A 14,985-nucleotide genomic window follows, 5' to 3' on the forward strand; every position below is an offset into this window, starting at 1 on the left:
CCCATGCAGCATGTGGCTTTTTGGGGTCTCAGAGATCGGGCCCCCCAGAGATTTTCATGTGATTCCTCCATGCCGTCACTTACAGGATGTGGGAGCTTCTCGTCTTCTCTTGGCTTTGGTGACTTTTATGGTGATAAATAAATGATCAGAGACGTCCGCTGATCTACAAGTCTCTACATGATCTCCCTACATCAAGGCTTCATCCATTACAGTCTGCAAAGATTAAAACATTGGTGACAAATGGTGAGAAAATACTGCGGCGAGCGGCGGACGTAACATAGACTGATCCACGGACGATGGTTCTCACAATGCGGAGCCCTCGGCTGATACAAGAGCTGGGCGCATTGATGGATGGTCGATGGCCGTGTCCGCTCCGCGTCCTGAGATCTGACCGATACATTACTGTTATGTGTGAGATACAGAGATGCCAGCTCTTATCTCCAATCACTGCCAGCTCTCTACAGGCCTGGGAGCATCCGTGGCACTGTCCCTTTAAGGAGCGCTCCATCCTCATGGATCTGTCAGTCTCAGTAGCTCATCATGTCCTATACACCAGTCACTCCGAGAGCCGCATCCACAATTGTGGTGGGACATGTGCGTTCTCCAATCACACCCAGCGCTACTCTCACAATTCCTGCTTCCTGAGAGCTAGCAGGAGATCAACAGAATTGTGGCTGCAGCTTTGGATGTGACTGGAGCATAAGACAAGAAGTGCAGGATAAGCAGAGGGTCCGCACTCGGGGATTAGGATGTGTTACTGTAATGAGTCCCACAGACGTTACCATCCTGGGTCAGCAGAAATCTGCACTTATTATAAGTATCTGTTCAGGTCGACAGAAATCCTGCAAGATGAGAGGCCGAGAGCCACGGACTGAGAATAACACACCACTCCCCTCCACGTCCCACGGAGAACGTTGCCCACAAGGAAAGCTGCTAATGTCTTCTCTGATTGTGAATTCTGCTTCTCCCCAGATCTGGAGGCGCCGGTGCTATTTATACTGCGGCAGAACTGAGCGCACATCTATGATCCCTGCACAGGAGGCCTATGTTATATCAGGCGCATGGTAAGAAATGGAGGCCAGACTCCGGCAGAGCAGCCGCTACTGAGTGGTCACACAAGATCTCCAGTCCAGAGCTACCAAACAATCACCAATTCTGTCTCCACCATCAACATCATATTTATCATCTACACCATCATCATCATCACCATCATCATCATCATCACCACCATCATCTCCACCACCATCATCACCACCATCATCAACATCTCCACCACCATCATCACCATCATCTCCACCATCATAAACATCACCAACATCACCAACATCATCATCACCACCATCATCTCCACCATCACCATCATCAACATCACCATCATCACCACCACCACCCTCATCAACATCATCACCACCATTATCTCCACCATGATCTCTACCATCATCACCACCATCATCTCCACCATCATCACCACCATCATCAACATCACATTCATTGACATCATAATCATCATCTCCACCATCATCAACATCACAACCATCATCACCATCATCACCATCACATCCATTGACATCATAATCATCATCTCCACCATCACCATATCATCATAATCATCATCTCCACCATCATCAACATCACAGCCACCATCACCATTACATCCATTGACATCATAATCATCATCTGCACCATCAGCATCATCATCATCATCACCACCATCATTTCCACAATCATTCACATCATCATCACCACCATCATCTCCACCATCATCACCACCATCTCTGCTACCATTACCACCATCATTAATATCACAACCACCACCATCATCATCACGAGCATCAACATCATAATCATCTCCACCATCATCAACACCATCACCACCATCATCATCAATATCACAACCAACATCATCATCTCCACCATCATCACCACCATCATCAATAACTTCTTCATTTCTTCTCACGCTCCTACAACTCCTTTGTCTTCTTCTAGTATTTCTCCTTTTTAATTTTCTTCTAAAACTCCAACTTCTCATTCGTCTTTTTATCCTCTTTGTCCTCTGTCTTAATCTTTGTCTTGTCCTTTTTCTTCATCTTCTTCTAATTGTCGTATCTCTCCATCTTCTTCTTGATCCTCTACATTTTCTTCTTGTCCTCCTATTTCTCCTTCACCTTCTTTTCATTCTCTTTTCTTCATTATCCTCTTGACCTTCTACTTATTCATCTTCTTTTCCATTTTCTTTTCATCCTCCCACTTATTTTGTATCTTTTTCTCATTCCTCTCCTCAAACTTCATATTCTCTCTCTCTCTTATACTTTTCCTTCATATTCTCATCCTCCTAGTTCTCTTTCTTCATCTGCTTCTCATCTTCTTATCCTCCTTTCACTTCTACTTCATCATTTCTTTTTATCCATTTACTTATCATTCTTTTCCATATTCTTCTACTTCTTTTGCATTTTTTTCTGAACCTTGTGATTTTTCATCATCATTCTCTCGTGCTCTTACTTCTCTTGTTTCTTCTCCTTCATCTTTTTATCCTTATATTTTTTCTTCATTCTCCTACTTTCCTCCCTTTTCATCTTCTTATTCTCCTTTGTCTTCCATCTTCTCATCCTAGTACTTCTCTCTCTTCTTCTCATCATATCACTTCTTTTCTTCGTTTTCCTGTTGATCTTCTCATTATCCTACTTCTCGTTCTACTCCTTCATCTTCTCATACTTTTTCTTCATCTCTTCTCATCTTCCTGCTTCTCCTTTTTCCATTTCTCTTCTCATCCTCTTACTTCTCATCTTCCTTCTTCATCTTTTTTATCCTCCAACTCTTTCTTCTTCACTTTCTCATCCTCCTCTTTTTTTCTTCATCTTTACATCCTTCTACTTTCTTCTCTTTCTTCTTTGTCGCTGTCTTCTGCTTCTTGTGGCTGTAGACGGTGCAGTTTCTTTCTGTCTCAGCCCAGGCCAGGGCTGAACTCCGGAGGAATCTAGTAGATTGACATTTTCATATGGAGGTAAAGTAGAGTAATCCCCACCCCGCACACATGGGCAACGTCTTTTGCTCTTTTATGTTCTATGTTTCACTTTTTCAACATTAACATGAGGCAGAACTGGGGGGACGATGACGTGGTGGAAATCTCTGCATGTTGTATTTTATCTCTTTTGTCCCTTTAAGATGATTAATGAGTGGCCTGTCTCTTTAATTCCTCCGTAAGAAGCTGCAATAACGCTCTTTATAACTATAAATGACTTTTTCTTACGTGTTTTTACTAAAGCAATCGAAACGTTGTAAACAGCAATTCTACACAACAAAGCTTGTACTTGTAATCCGTCTGTGATGGCGGCCGCCCCGATCTGTATAATAAGAGTTCCTATTGTTACATGTAGTGTATAGGGAGCATAGGCGCACAGAAGACCCCGCACCCACCACCCCCGCACCCATCCTTATGTCTCTCATCAAGTGTTATTATTCTCCAGCACAGAAGATTCCATTATTGATCCCGACACAGTTCGGGGGGGAGAAGATTTGTATTATCTTCTAATAAAATGTAGAAAATGAGGTCAAAGAGAGCTGAGGTTTGGTGCATTGTGTTCTGAGACCTGGAGCCTCTGATGCTTCCTATGGGGAGCCCGGGGCCTCGCCTGTAGAGGGCGCTGTCCTGTAGGAGCCCCTGAGATCCAAGAAAGATGTTTGATCAAAGTAAAAAAAACTCCTTGTGTATCAAATCTGCAGAAAGGTCCAGTGCGAGTGTGAACAGTGCAGCAAACCCTCAGCTGTTGTAAGTCAGGACAGGTTTCCAGCTCCAAAGCTAAGTTTCCGTTCAGTGTAGGCAAGCTGAGATCTTGGACACTGACCCTTTAATCGTGGGTTTCGGTTAAGCTCCAGACCATTGAGTATAACCGGTGGCAGTAGAGGCGCTTCATACGGTTTGAGCTCTTACAAATCACGTTTCTCGGCGGCAGAAGTTCATTGATCGCTGCTCCGGAGTCCTCCAAGCGTTTGACTTAAATGTTATTAAAAGCTTCTCGTGAACTCTGCGGCCGCAGTCAGGAGACTCCACTAATGAAGACGTATAGAGGTGACGCCGAGGGCGAAGGAACGGGCGCAGAAGACGACTCCATCTGCAAATATGAAGATCGTCCCCTCATTAATAATCCATTATTCAAAACTGGAGACGAGTCAAAAAACTGCGGCCAAAACGGAGACGTCCAGAAAGAGACGGTGACATTCACTGAAGACGACGTGCGGGATCTCATGTGATAGCTGACCTCAAAGTAAGAAGCGGCCGCGGCTGGATCATATACAGTGCAGGTGGAAACCGGAAGCAAGTAGATCACCAAACACCTAACTGATGACAATACAGCGCAAACCATCAGAGTGCAGACACTGAACAAGCATGGAGCTGACAGATTTCCACTCTGAAGTACAATACTGGGTACAGCTCTGGAATATAATTGTCACAGGGATACCGCAACAGAGAGGGGCCAGAAGATGGCGGAGTCTGGTTACACAAACGGACGTATTAGATCTGCATCACCTTCCTTTTAGCAGTGCAGGTTTTCCTTGCTCTGTTATTGCAAGGGTTAATCAGTTCAGTTGATCTCCTGGAGCTCTCCTCCTGAATGGCCTCAGCTGTTCTGTGTTGGCCGCTCCCCTCTTGTTTACATGCTCACCTCCTGCACTTTCGATTTGCTGGTGATTGTTACATTTCCTGGTTTGGTTTGGTGGTGAAGGAGAGTTCTGAATTACTAGCAGTCGGTTGGTGTCGTTTCCAGGATTTGGTATTCTGTGTTTATCCTAATCCTCTCCTATTTGGTTTGTTGCTCCTACTGTTCCCTTGATTTCCACTCGGTTGTTTTGTTAGTGTATTTGAATGATTGTAGTTTTTTTTCTTTCTGTCTGTTTCCCCTGTTAGGTTTGTGTTATCCTATACAGTTCCTCCCTTGGTGGGGGAGGAAACAGATCAGCGTACATGTAGGAGCATAGCAAGGTACGAGACCCCAGCATCTCCACCATCATGGGTAACCTGGGGAACAGGTATAGACTAGGGCCCCCCTAACTTGAGGGAAATCCTGCTATAGTATCGTGACAATAATGGGATACCAAAGCCTAAGAACGCTTGGCATTCGAAACACGTTTAATTGTGTACATTTTTTTCTGCCTCCTTCCCCCCTCAACCTCTTGCCAGAGGTTTCATCGCCTGTTATTAATTTTTACATATTTCCCCTTAATTTTTAAAATGTTTATAATAAACGACTATTGGTTTTAAAACATTGTGGAAATGTGAATCTGGGAGCTGGATCGTATCCTTTCTTCACCTACATTGACTGACGCCCTACGGCAGCGCGGATCACCAGCTTCCCTGCAAGATCTGCAGCATCGAACAAGGTTGAGCTGCTACATTTTTTATTTTTTTTATTTTTTTTCTTATCTTGACAATAACAATAGCATGTAACTAAGGATCAGTAATGTAATGTATGTACACAGTGACTGCACCAGCAGAATAGTGAGTGCAGCTCTGGAGTATAATACAGGGTGTAACTCAGGATCAGTAATGTAATGTATGTACACAGTGACTGCACCAGCAGAATAGTGAGTGCAGCTCTGAAGTATAATACAGGATGTAACTCAGGATCAGTAATGTAATGTATGTACACAGTGACTGCACCAGCAGAATAGTGAGTGCAGCTCTGATCAGCTGTTGCTCACTGTGGTGATTGTGGGTGTGGTGGCTGCAGATCCTGCTGTTTGCTCCTGAGCTCTGAGAACCAACACCTCTCCACCTGGGGATCTCCTCTCTCTCCTACCCAGGGAGGGAGTGGGTTTCCTGGGATGAGTGATGGAGCCAAGTCCCAGGCTTCTGCTTCCCGAACCAGGCCGGCGGGGAGCAGGAGAAACCAGCAACCGGCCTGCACATCGGAGGACTCGGGGGTGAGACGCTCCACCAGGAGTCGCAGCAATGTGGCTCCTACTCCCGCCGGGACTGTGGAGACGCCTAGAAGCCGCAAGGCTTCCAGCATGGAGGGTAAGCCTGACAGCGTGCATGATGGCGCTCCTTCCGGAGGAAAGCTGAGTGCTCACGGAGGTGAGACTGACCTCACTGAGGAAGGTTGGGGGCTGCAGGGACCCCGGGAGTCTGTGTCCACCTATGCCTCCCGGGTCATGATCCACCTCCGTGAGTATGAAGATGCGAGTAAGCTCGTCAGGAGGCTTCGGGAGGAGCTGCGCTGCACAAGAGCCAAAGCTGCAGGTGCCTCCAAACCGAAGAAGGCTAAACTCCAGGCGGAGGTAAAGAGGCTCACCAGTGAGATTAATGTGCTGGAACTAAGGAAAGCCACCATCAGGGAGCAGAGTGGTCCATTCAAGGAAAAACTAATTAATGAAGACCGCTTCAGAGAAATGGCTGATAACAGAGAGCAAAGGCAGATGGGGCTGCAGCCAGGTGGATGATGAGAGTGATGATGACCAGCAGAAAGCCCCACCTGGCAGACTGCACAGTCACCCGCAGGCCACGTGCAGCGAGCTCCCTGCAGGACAGGCGACAATGACATCCGGTCGCAGTTCTGCCGGCTCTGGGGAGGACAGTGACAGCAGCGGCCAGGGAAGGGCGCTAATGGCGGAAATAAAGCTCCTGGAGTCCCCAGTGTGCCAACAGAACTTCCATCTTGGTGATGATCTACCCGAAGAGGCACCTGGGGGCCTTCCTGGGTAGGGATCGTATCCTGGTCTTCTACCAGGGGCAACCGAAGCTCTGTCACAGGTGTGGCGACCCCACACACTTCAGTGCAAACTGCACTGTGCAGAAATGTGCGTTGTGTGGGGGTGTCGGCCATCTTGCTGCTTCTTGTGTGGACATTAGGTGCCACCTGTGTGGTGAGTTAGGTCACCCATTCAGCCGTTGTCCTCGCTCCTTCGCTGATGCAGTCGAGACCCCGGTGGGAGTAAGCCGTGAGGCCGATTCTGCTGGGGAGGGGACTAGCAGGGGTGGGGAAGCTGAGGGGCCAAGGAAGAAAAGCAATAAAAAGACGCCTACCCAGCTGAGGCGTCTAGACAAGCGCAGACAGGAGAGGGAGCGGAGCGAGTCCCGGGCTACTGGGGCGGCCTTTGTCCTGGATGCCAGTGTTGCTGCTGAGGCCCCGAGGGATGATGAGTTGGATGAGGAGGTCAGGAGGATCCACAGGGAGGAAACCTCCTCTGCCACAGAATCCTCCCATTATGAAAGTATGGATGAGGATAATAAGCGGTGGCTAGAGGACAAGCGTAAGCTCGGCACCAAAAAGAAGAGAAAGAAGGGAGATAAAACATCTTCTCCCGCTCTGACCAAGGTACCTATGGAAGGTAAAACTAACTCACCTCTAGTTGGTCTTTCTAACCGGTTCCAAGCCCTTGATAACATCTCTTCCTCTGAGGAGGAGGCCGAGGGTGAGGTTCCGGCTTTGGCGGAGCTTACAGGGGGCGCCGAGTCTCCTTCTCCTGGGGATGCAAGGTCCTTGGGGGGAGGAACTGGCCCAGAGTCTGGAGACGAGGACGAAAAAAGAAGGAAAAATGTGGGAATGGACACCTCGGTATCGTTAAAGAGGGGGAAGGATTCCTCGTCTGAAGCAGAGGATAAGGGGAGTGGGAAGAAGAAAGCCATCTAACTCAATGATGGCGGTACCCACTCCGTTGATGCTGGCGTCCATTAATGTCGCCAGCATTAAGTCAAACATGGCTAGATTTGCGGCCTTTGATTTTCTCAGCCGGGTTAAAGCTGACATTTTCTTTTTGCAAGAGACCAGGCTGCCAAATATGGCAGAGGTGTTTATAGCTAAGAGGGAGTGGAGACTCGGCCCTCCTATTGGTCTCTTGTGGCCAAGCCGTATAGCGGAGTGGCGGTCCTTTTTACCTCACCAGTAGAATGCCGATGGGTTATTCAGTTAGAAATGTGGAGGTGCCTGATATTAGATGTCCTTATGAAGGTACAGGAGCTTCGGCTCATTAACATCTATGGTCCCCAATCTAAGTAGGACCGTAAGTGTCTCTTTATGAGGATCAAGCCCTACCTTTTTACGAGTCGGCAGGTCGTCTTTGGAGGGGACTTTAACACTGTCACGAGGCCCCCGGGATAGAGGAGGCTCCAGAGACAAGCTGACTTATGATAGCGTCACCCTTAATAGTACAGCTAGTGAGGCTCGCCTAGTGGATGTCCACATCCGGCACACCCCAGGCCACCAGGGGTTCACCTATCATAGAGGTAACGGTAGGTCCAGGATAGACAGGTTTTATTTAAAGGAGGAAGCCGTCTCTTCAGCAGTATCTGTTGTCGAGGTGGAGTTCTCCGATCACTGTATGATTTTGTTTTCCCTGAATGTTACAGAGACCCCCCGGATGGGAAGAGGCTTTTGGAGGCTCAATTCGTCTCTCTTGGAAGAAGCGGAGATAAGACAGTCCTTTGAGGATTTTCTTCAGAGCCAGGTACCCTTACTGGATCTTTGTAGTAGTAAGTCAGAGTGGTGGGAGATGTTTAAGAAAAGGGTGGCGAGATCCTTCCCCCAGCTCTCGAGCCTCAGGAGCCTGGACAGGTACCGCCTGTATCAGGGCCTGAGGAGGAAACTCGAGCATTTTGTCTCAACTGGAGGTAGCCGCAAGGAGATCTCCAGAGTGAAATCTTTGCTAATGAGGTGTCAGTATGATAGACACGCATCTTTGGTTTTTGAGAGGGATTATGGGAAGTACCGCTCGCCCTACCCTTACAGAAACTGCAAGATGTCAGTGAATAGTAAAGTTGTTACAGGACTGGTTGACACTGCGGGGTCCCTGAAAAGATCCAGATCAGGGATCCTGGAGGTTGTCAGATCCTTTTACTCACACCTCTTGGGGAAGAGGGATCTGGATTTGGATGAGATGTCGGCTTTTCTGACTAAAGCCATCCCTGAACCAGGGGTAAACCCCTCTCTTGGTGTTTTGACAGAGATGATCAGGGAAGAGGAAGTTAAGTTGGCGATTGAAGGGCTTGCCCTAAAGAAATCTCCCAGTCCAGATGGCTTAACATCTGAATTCTATAAGACCTTTAAGGACGCCTTGATCCCCTCTTGACTGAAGTATTTGTGGCACCCCAGGGGTCTGGTTTCCACAGTAACAGCAATGTTATGTCTGAGAGCAGGTGGGAGGTCTCTTGGTCAGGAATCCTATGCATGCCACACCTCCTGCCCAGTCCTGGGAGGGGAAGGACTTCCCCTATATAAACCTAGGGCTGAGGCAGGGTTAGTGAGTAGAGAAGAAGTAGAGACAGAGAAGAGAAGCAGATATAGGAAAAGAACATCAGGAGCTCTGTGGGAGCAGTGCTATAAGGAGTCAGGGGCTGGCAGCTGCAGAGCTCGCCCTGACTGAGAAGCTATCACCGGACCCGGAGTCCGAGGCTGTGGGGACTAATCCTTACCCAGCAGCAGAAACCGCCCGGCAGGGGATTTCAGGTCCTCTGGCCAAGGAACCCGAAGGCACGGTCACACGCGTGGGACCAGCACCGCCGTCGTGGAGCGGACGCCACTAGAAGGCCCCGAGTCACCGGCCATACGGGTGAGCACCACACGGTACACTCAGGGACGTGGGCTACTTATACCCGCCTCTAGCAAGGTAGCCAGAAGAGTACAGTCAGTTTGGTAGGCCTACAACTCCGCCTGGCCAGGGGAGATCCCATCTGCTCAAGGACTGACCAGGCCCCGATCGCTAGCCAGTACTCCGGGAGGGTCTATCTTTATCACCAGTAAAGACCCTGAATTACACCGCATCGTCTCTGAGTGATTCCTGCTACCCCATCATCCACGTCGGCTGCCCTGAGGCCATACCCCTCCCGTTGGGGGTGATACTATCACGCTGCACAATCCTACCACCGGCCTCAGCGGTCTGCCCTGCAGCGGCAGCTCCTTCGCTGCATTCAACGGGTGGCGTAGTCGTCCAACATCTACCGCTAATACAGCGCCACTTAGTCTGACTCCCTGGGCACGGACCGGGTCACCGCCACGAGACTACAACCCTCAACAGATCCGGCTCCGGGTAAGCTCCCGCGTGCGCAACGCTGCGCGACACAGGCCCAGGGGTGCGTCAACTTTTGGCGTAGTCGGCAGGATCTCGTGCCCGCAACCACCGGGTACTGCGTGCCTGAAAAAGACTGTTCAAACTTACCAGTGGTGAAGATTCCCGCCATCCGGTGCCATCTTCTATCTTCTTCCCGCCATCCGCGAAGTTTTCCCGCCATCCGGCGCCATCTTCTGCCTTCTTCCCGCCATCCGTGGAGTTTTCCCGCCGTTGGACGCCATCTTGAAGACGCCGCGCGGGAAGAAGAGGGGCGTGGACTCCGAAAGCGCACGAGAACTGAAGCCCCGCCTCACGTCCGGACGTTGCGTAAGGTCCTGGAAGGAGCCCAGCAGACGCCGACGTCACAGGAGCGCGACGGAAGGTCCTCAACCCTGACGATCCACTGCGGAGCCGCGGCCTACGGAAGAGGATCATCGCAAGGTAGGCCACGGTCCACTAGGGGGGAGAAGGATGTCGGATACGGAGGAGAGCTTCACCGCTTCAACCCCCGCCAGCGCCACCGCTGTTGCGGTCATGCCTTTCACCATGCCCTATATCCCGGGGGCAGCCTGGCTACCCCAGTACTCAGGGGAGTCACATACCCTGCATGACTTTAGAGAAAAGCTGGATAGCCTCTTCCAGGTGTATCCCCTCACAGAGGAGCAAAAAGTGAGCATCCTGGTGGCCCAATTAACCGGGGCAGCCCAAAGGGAGGTAAAGTCCTGGCCACCTGGGAGGAGGACTGTCGCAGAGATACTAACCCGGCTGAGGGACACCTTTGATACCCGCACCTCAGCCGAGATCAAGCTTAGATTCTACGCTTGCAAACAGCGGGCACATGAGAGTATAAGGGACTATGCCCTGAACCTACAAGAGGCCCTGAGAGCCATTAAGCAGACCGACCCTGACGGCGTGGGAGACGAGGACAGGCTGTTGACTGAACAATTTATAGAGGGTTTATATTGCAATGCCCACCGAACCCAGTTGCGGGCAATGGCCTTACAGGACCCTCATCTGGGATTTGCACAGTTCAAGGACAGAGCCATCCGGGTGCTCCGAGAACCGGCACCAGGTGGCGTTGTGACCCACAGACGCCCCACTACCACTTACCACCAGGAGGCGGCACCCTTGTCGGCAGGGCCTGTGGGAGCTGATGCGCAGGCTTTGAACAATGACCCGGCTCCAGACCTGCACCATCAGGTCCAAGAGCTAGCTAAAAGCATTGCCGCGCTAACCCGAACTGTGCAGTCTTTCCACGTTTCCACTCCAGGGAGGATCCAGCTGGCATCCGGACCGGAGGACATCCCGTGGCGTCGACCAAGGAGGACCCCACCGGCGAGAGGAAGACCCAGCGACTGATACAACGAGGACGGACAACCCATCTGCCGCCGCTGCAATCAACCCGGACATATGGCAAGGTACTGTCCTTTAAACTGGCACAACCTGGGGTAGAGGGCCAAACCCCAGGAAAAAGATCATCAGGCCCATCGAACTGGCGCGACAAATATGTGGGAGGACGTCCAGTCTTGCCCGTGGTACTGGATGGCATCCCCATGAGTGCCCTACTGGACACCGGGTCACAGGTTACCACTATCCCGTACGTGCTCTTCAAGCAGTACTGGAATGACTCGGATATCACCCGCTACCCTGACGACGACTTGAGTATCATCGCCAGCAATGGTCAGCCCGTGCCACAGATTGGATTTAAAGAGGTGACCATTAAAATCGGTAGGGTCGAACTGGCAGCACAGGGACTGATCATTGTAGACATTGACAAACACGAGAGTCACCCAAAGATAACTCTAGGAACTAATGTAATTGAAAATTGTCTTGCAGAGGTGATTTTCCTTTTACAACAGGTTGCCAAGAACGCCAGCTCCGGCCAGCAGCGAGTGCTCCAGAAAGAGATCCGGGCACTGATGCGACGGCAACAGATAGAACTCTCCGGTGGTGAGATTGGTAGCGTAAGAATGTGTGACCCTTTCCCTATTGCCATGCCCCCAAAAAGTGAAATGATGATTTGGTGCCGGGCAGCTATTGGTCTGAGAGGTAGAGATTACCAGGCAATGGTAGAACCAGTTTACTCAGACAGTAGGCCCACCATTTTGACAGCACGGGGGGTGGTCAATGTACGCCATGGGAGGGTGCCCGTTCGCATAATAAATATCGGGAAGAGGGAAGTGTACCTGCCCCGGTATGCCACGCTAGCCAAATTGTATACCATCAATCAAAATTCCATACAGTCCGTAGAACCCTTGCCTCCATCTTCCCCGGAGGAAGGTAACGGCTCTAAGGAAACAATGGAGGACTGTTGTCAGCAACTACATTTGGGTACTGACTCCACTCCCTCACATCAGAAACAGGGAGTCTATCGGGTGGTTCAAGAGTACGAGAGAGTGTTTAGTAAACACCCGTTAGACTTCGGGCGAGTCAAGGGGGTAGAACACCACATCCCCACGGGAGACCATCTTCCTATAAAAGAGAGGTATCGACCCGTACCCCCTGCACACTACCAACACGCCAAGGGGATGCTTAGGGACATGAAGGAGGCTGGGGTGATCAGGGATAGCTGTAGCCCCTGGGCAGCTCCACTAGTCTTAGTCAAAAAGAAAGACAACACCATGAGGATGTGTGTAGATTACCGGAAAATTAACCGTATCACACACAAGGATGCGTACCCCTTACCAAGGATAGAGGAGTCTTTGGCTGCTTTAAGATCTGCTAACTTCTTCTCTACATTGGATCTCACTAGCGGGTACTGACAGGTTCCTGTAGCAGAGGCGGACCGGGAGAAGACCGCATTCACCACCCCGATGGGACTTAGCGAGTTTACCTGTATGCCGTTCGGACTCTGCAACGCACCGGGAACCTTCCAACGATTAATGGAGTGCTGTCTGGGCCACAGAAACTTCGAGACGGTCCTGTTGTACCTGGACGATGTCATCGTATATTTCAAGACTTATGAGGACCACCTGAAACACCTGGCGGAAGTGTTCGAAGCTCTGGCAAGCTACGGCTTAAAGGTAAAACCCTCCAAGTGTCACCTCTTGAAACCAAAGGTGCAGTACCTGGGACACGTGGTGAGCGCTGACGGAGTGGCTCCCGACCCTGATAAGATCACCGCAATTAAGGAATGGCCAAGTCCCTCCAGTGTAAAGGAAGTGCGGCAGTTCCTCGGGTTGGTAGGCTATTACCGCAGATTCATCCCCGGTTTCACCAAAAAGGCAACTCCTATGCAGGACCTCCTGATAGGCCAGTCCCGGAAGGCCAAGAACCAGAAGCCGCCCTTCAAATGGGAGAAGTTAGAAGAAGAGTCCTTCCGCCAGCTGAAGATGGCCCTCACGGGGGATGAAATCCTGGCGTACCCTGATTACAGCCAGCCCTTTATCCTCTACACCGACGCAAGTAACATCGGGCTAGGAGCCGTACTGTCCCAGATCCAGCAGGGGAAAGAACGAGTAATCGCTTACGCTAGCCAAAAACTGCGATCCACCGAAAGAAACCCTGAGAATTACAGCTCATTTAAGCTAGAGTTCCTGGCAGTGGTGTGGGCAGTCACCGAACGCTTTAAGCACTACCTCGCTTCTTCCCGGTTCACCGTGTACACGGATAACAACCCGTTGACACACCTGGACACGGCAAGACTCGGTGCCCTAGAGCAGAGATGGATGGCCCGTCTGTCCAACTACGAGTTCACAATCAAATACCGGGCAGGACGCTCCAATACCAACGCGGACGCCCTGTCCAGGATGCCAAACCTACCGGACGTAGGAGAAGATCCAGAGGGACTGGAAGAAGTCGAACTCCCCGCGTTCCACCGTCATGGGACTATCCAGTATTCCCATCGGGTAAGGAATAAGCAAGCCGCTACGTTTAACCCCTTGCCTCACTACAACTGGGAGGAAATGCAAGACAGTGACCCTGCCGTCCGGCTGGTGAAGGAGATGCTGACTCGGCCAGAGGCTCGCCTTGACCCAGACGCTCCGGAGGAAGCCAAGCAACTGTGGGCTGAGAAGAGTCGACTGTTCCTTTACAAGGGGAAGTTGTGCCGCAGAATGGTTAACTCCCGGACGCATGAACTAATCTGGCAAGTAGTGGTGCCACGGAGAGACGCAGCCATGGTGATGGAAGCATACCACGACGGGGCTGGACACTTCGGATGGAAGAAGCTGGAGTTCCTGCTGCGTGGGCGGTTCCACTGGGTAGGCATGAGGGGAACCATCGAGAGGTGGTGCAGAGACTGTGGCCCGTGCAACATAAGAAGGAAGGACCGTGCCAGCCAGAAGACTCCCCTGCAGTCCATCGTCACCCGGCAGCCGTTGGAACTGGTAGCCTTGGATCATGTAAAACTGACCCCAAGCAGAAGTGGCTACGTCTACGCGTTAACCATTGTGGATCATTACTCCCGGTTCTTGGTTGTCGTCCCCGTTAAGGACTTAACGGCTCAAACAGCAGCTAGAGCCTTCCAGCAGCACTTCTGCCGCCCACACGGGTACCCGGACCAAGTGCTGACAGACCAGGGACCTGCCTTTGAAGCGGAGGTCTTCCAGGAATTCTGCAATCTGTATGGCTGCCGGAAGATAAGGACGACACCCTATCATCTGCAAACTAATGGACTTTGTGAGAAAATGAACCAGGTGGTAATGGATCTCCTGAAAACGTTGCCCCTGGAAGAACGCAGTCTGTGGCCTGAGAAGCTGCCCGATCTGGTGGACCTATACAACCACATCCCGGTAGGTTCCACCAACTGTACCCCGGCTTACCTAATGAGGGCGAGACCTGGTAAGTTACCTGTTGACCTGGAAATGGGAGTCCTGACACCCGAGGACACTTCACCAGAGGCAGACTGGGACACAGAGAGGCAGCAGCAGTACCGGAAAGTACAGGAGAGCGTGGAGCGAAGTCTCTGTCAGGCTAGGGAAAGACAAGAGAAAACTTACAACC

This window comes from Phyllobates terribilis, unplaced genomic scaffold, assembly GCF_046119375.1.
Source record: "Phyllobates terribilis strain yellow unplaced genomic scaffold, ASM4611937v1 Scaffold_7__3_contigs__length_470593459, whole genome shotgun sequence".
NCBI classification, from domain to species: domain Eukaryota; kingdom Metazoa; phylum Chordata; class Amphibia; order Anura; family Dendrobatidae; genus Phyllobates; species Phyllobates terribilis.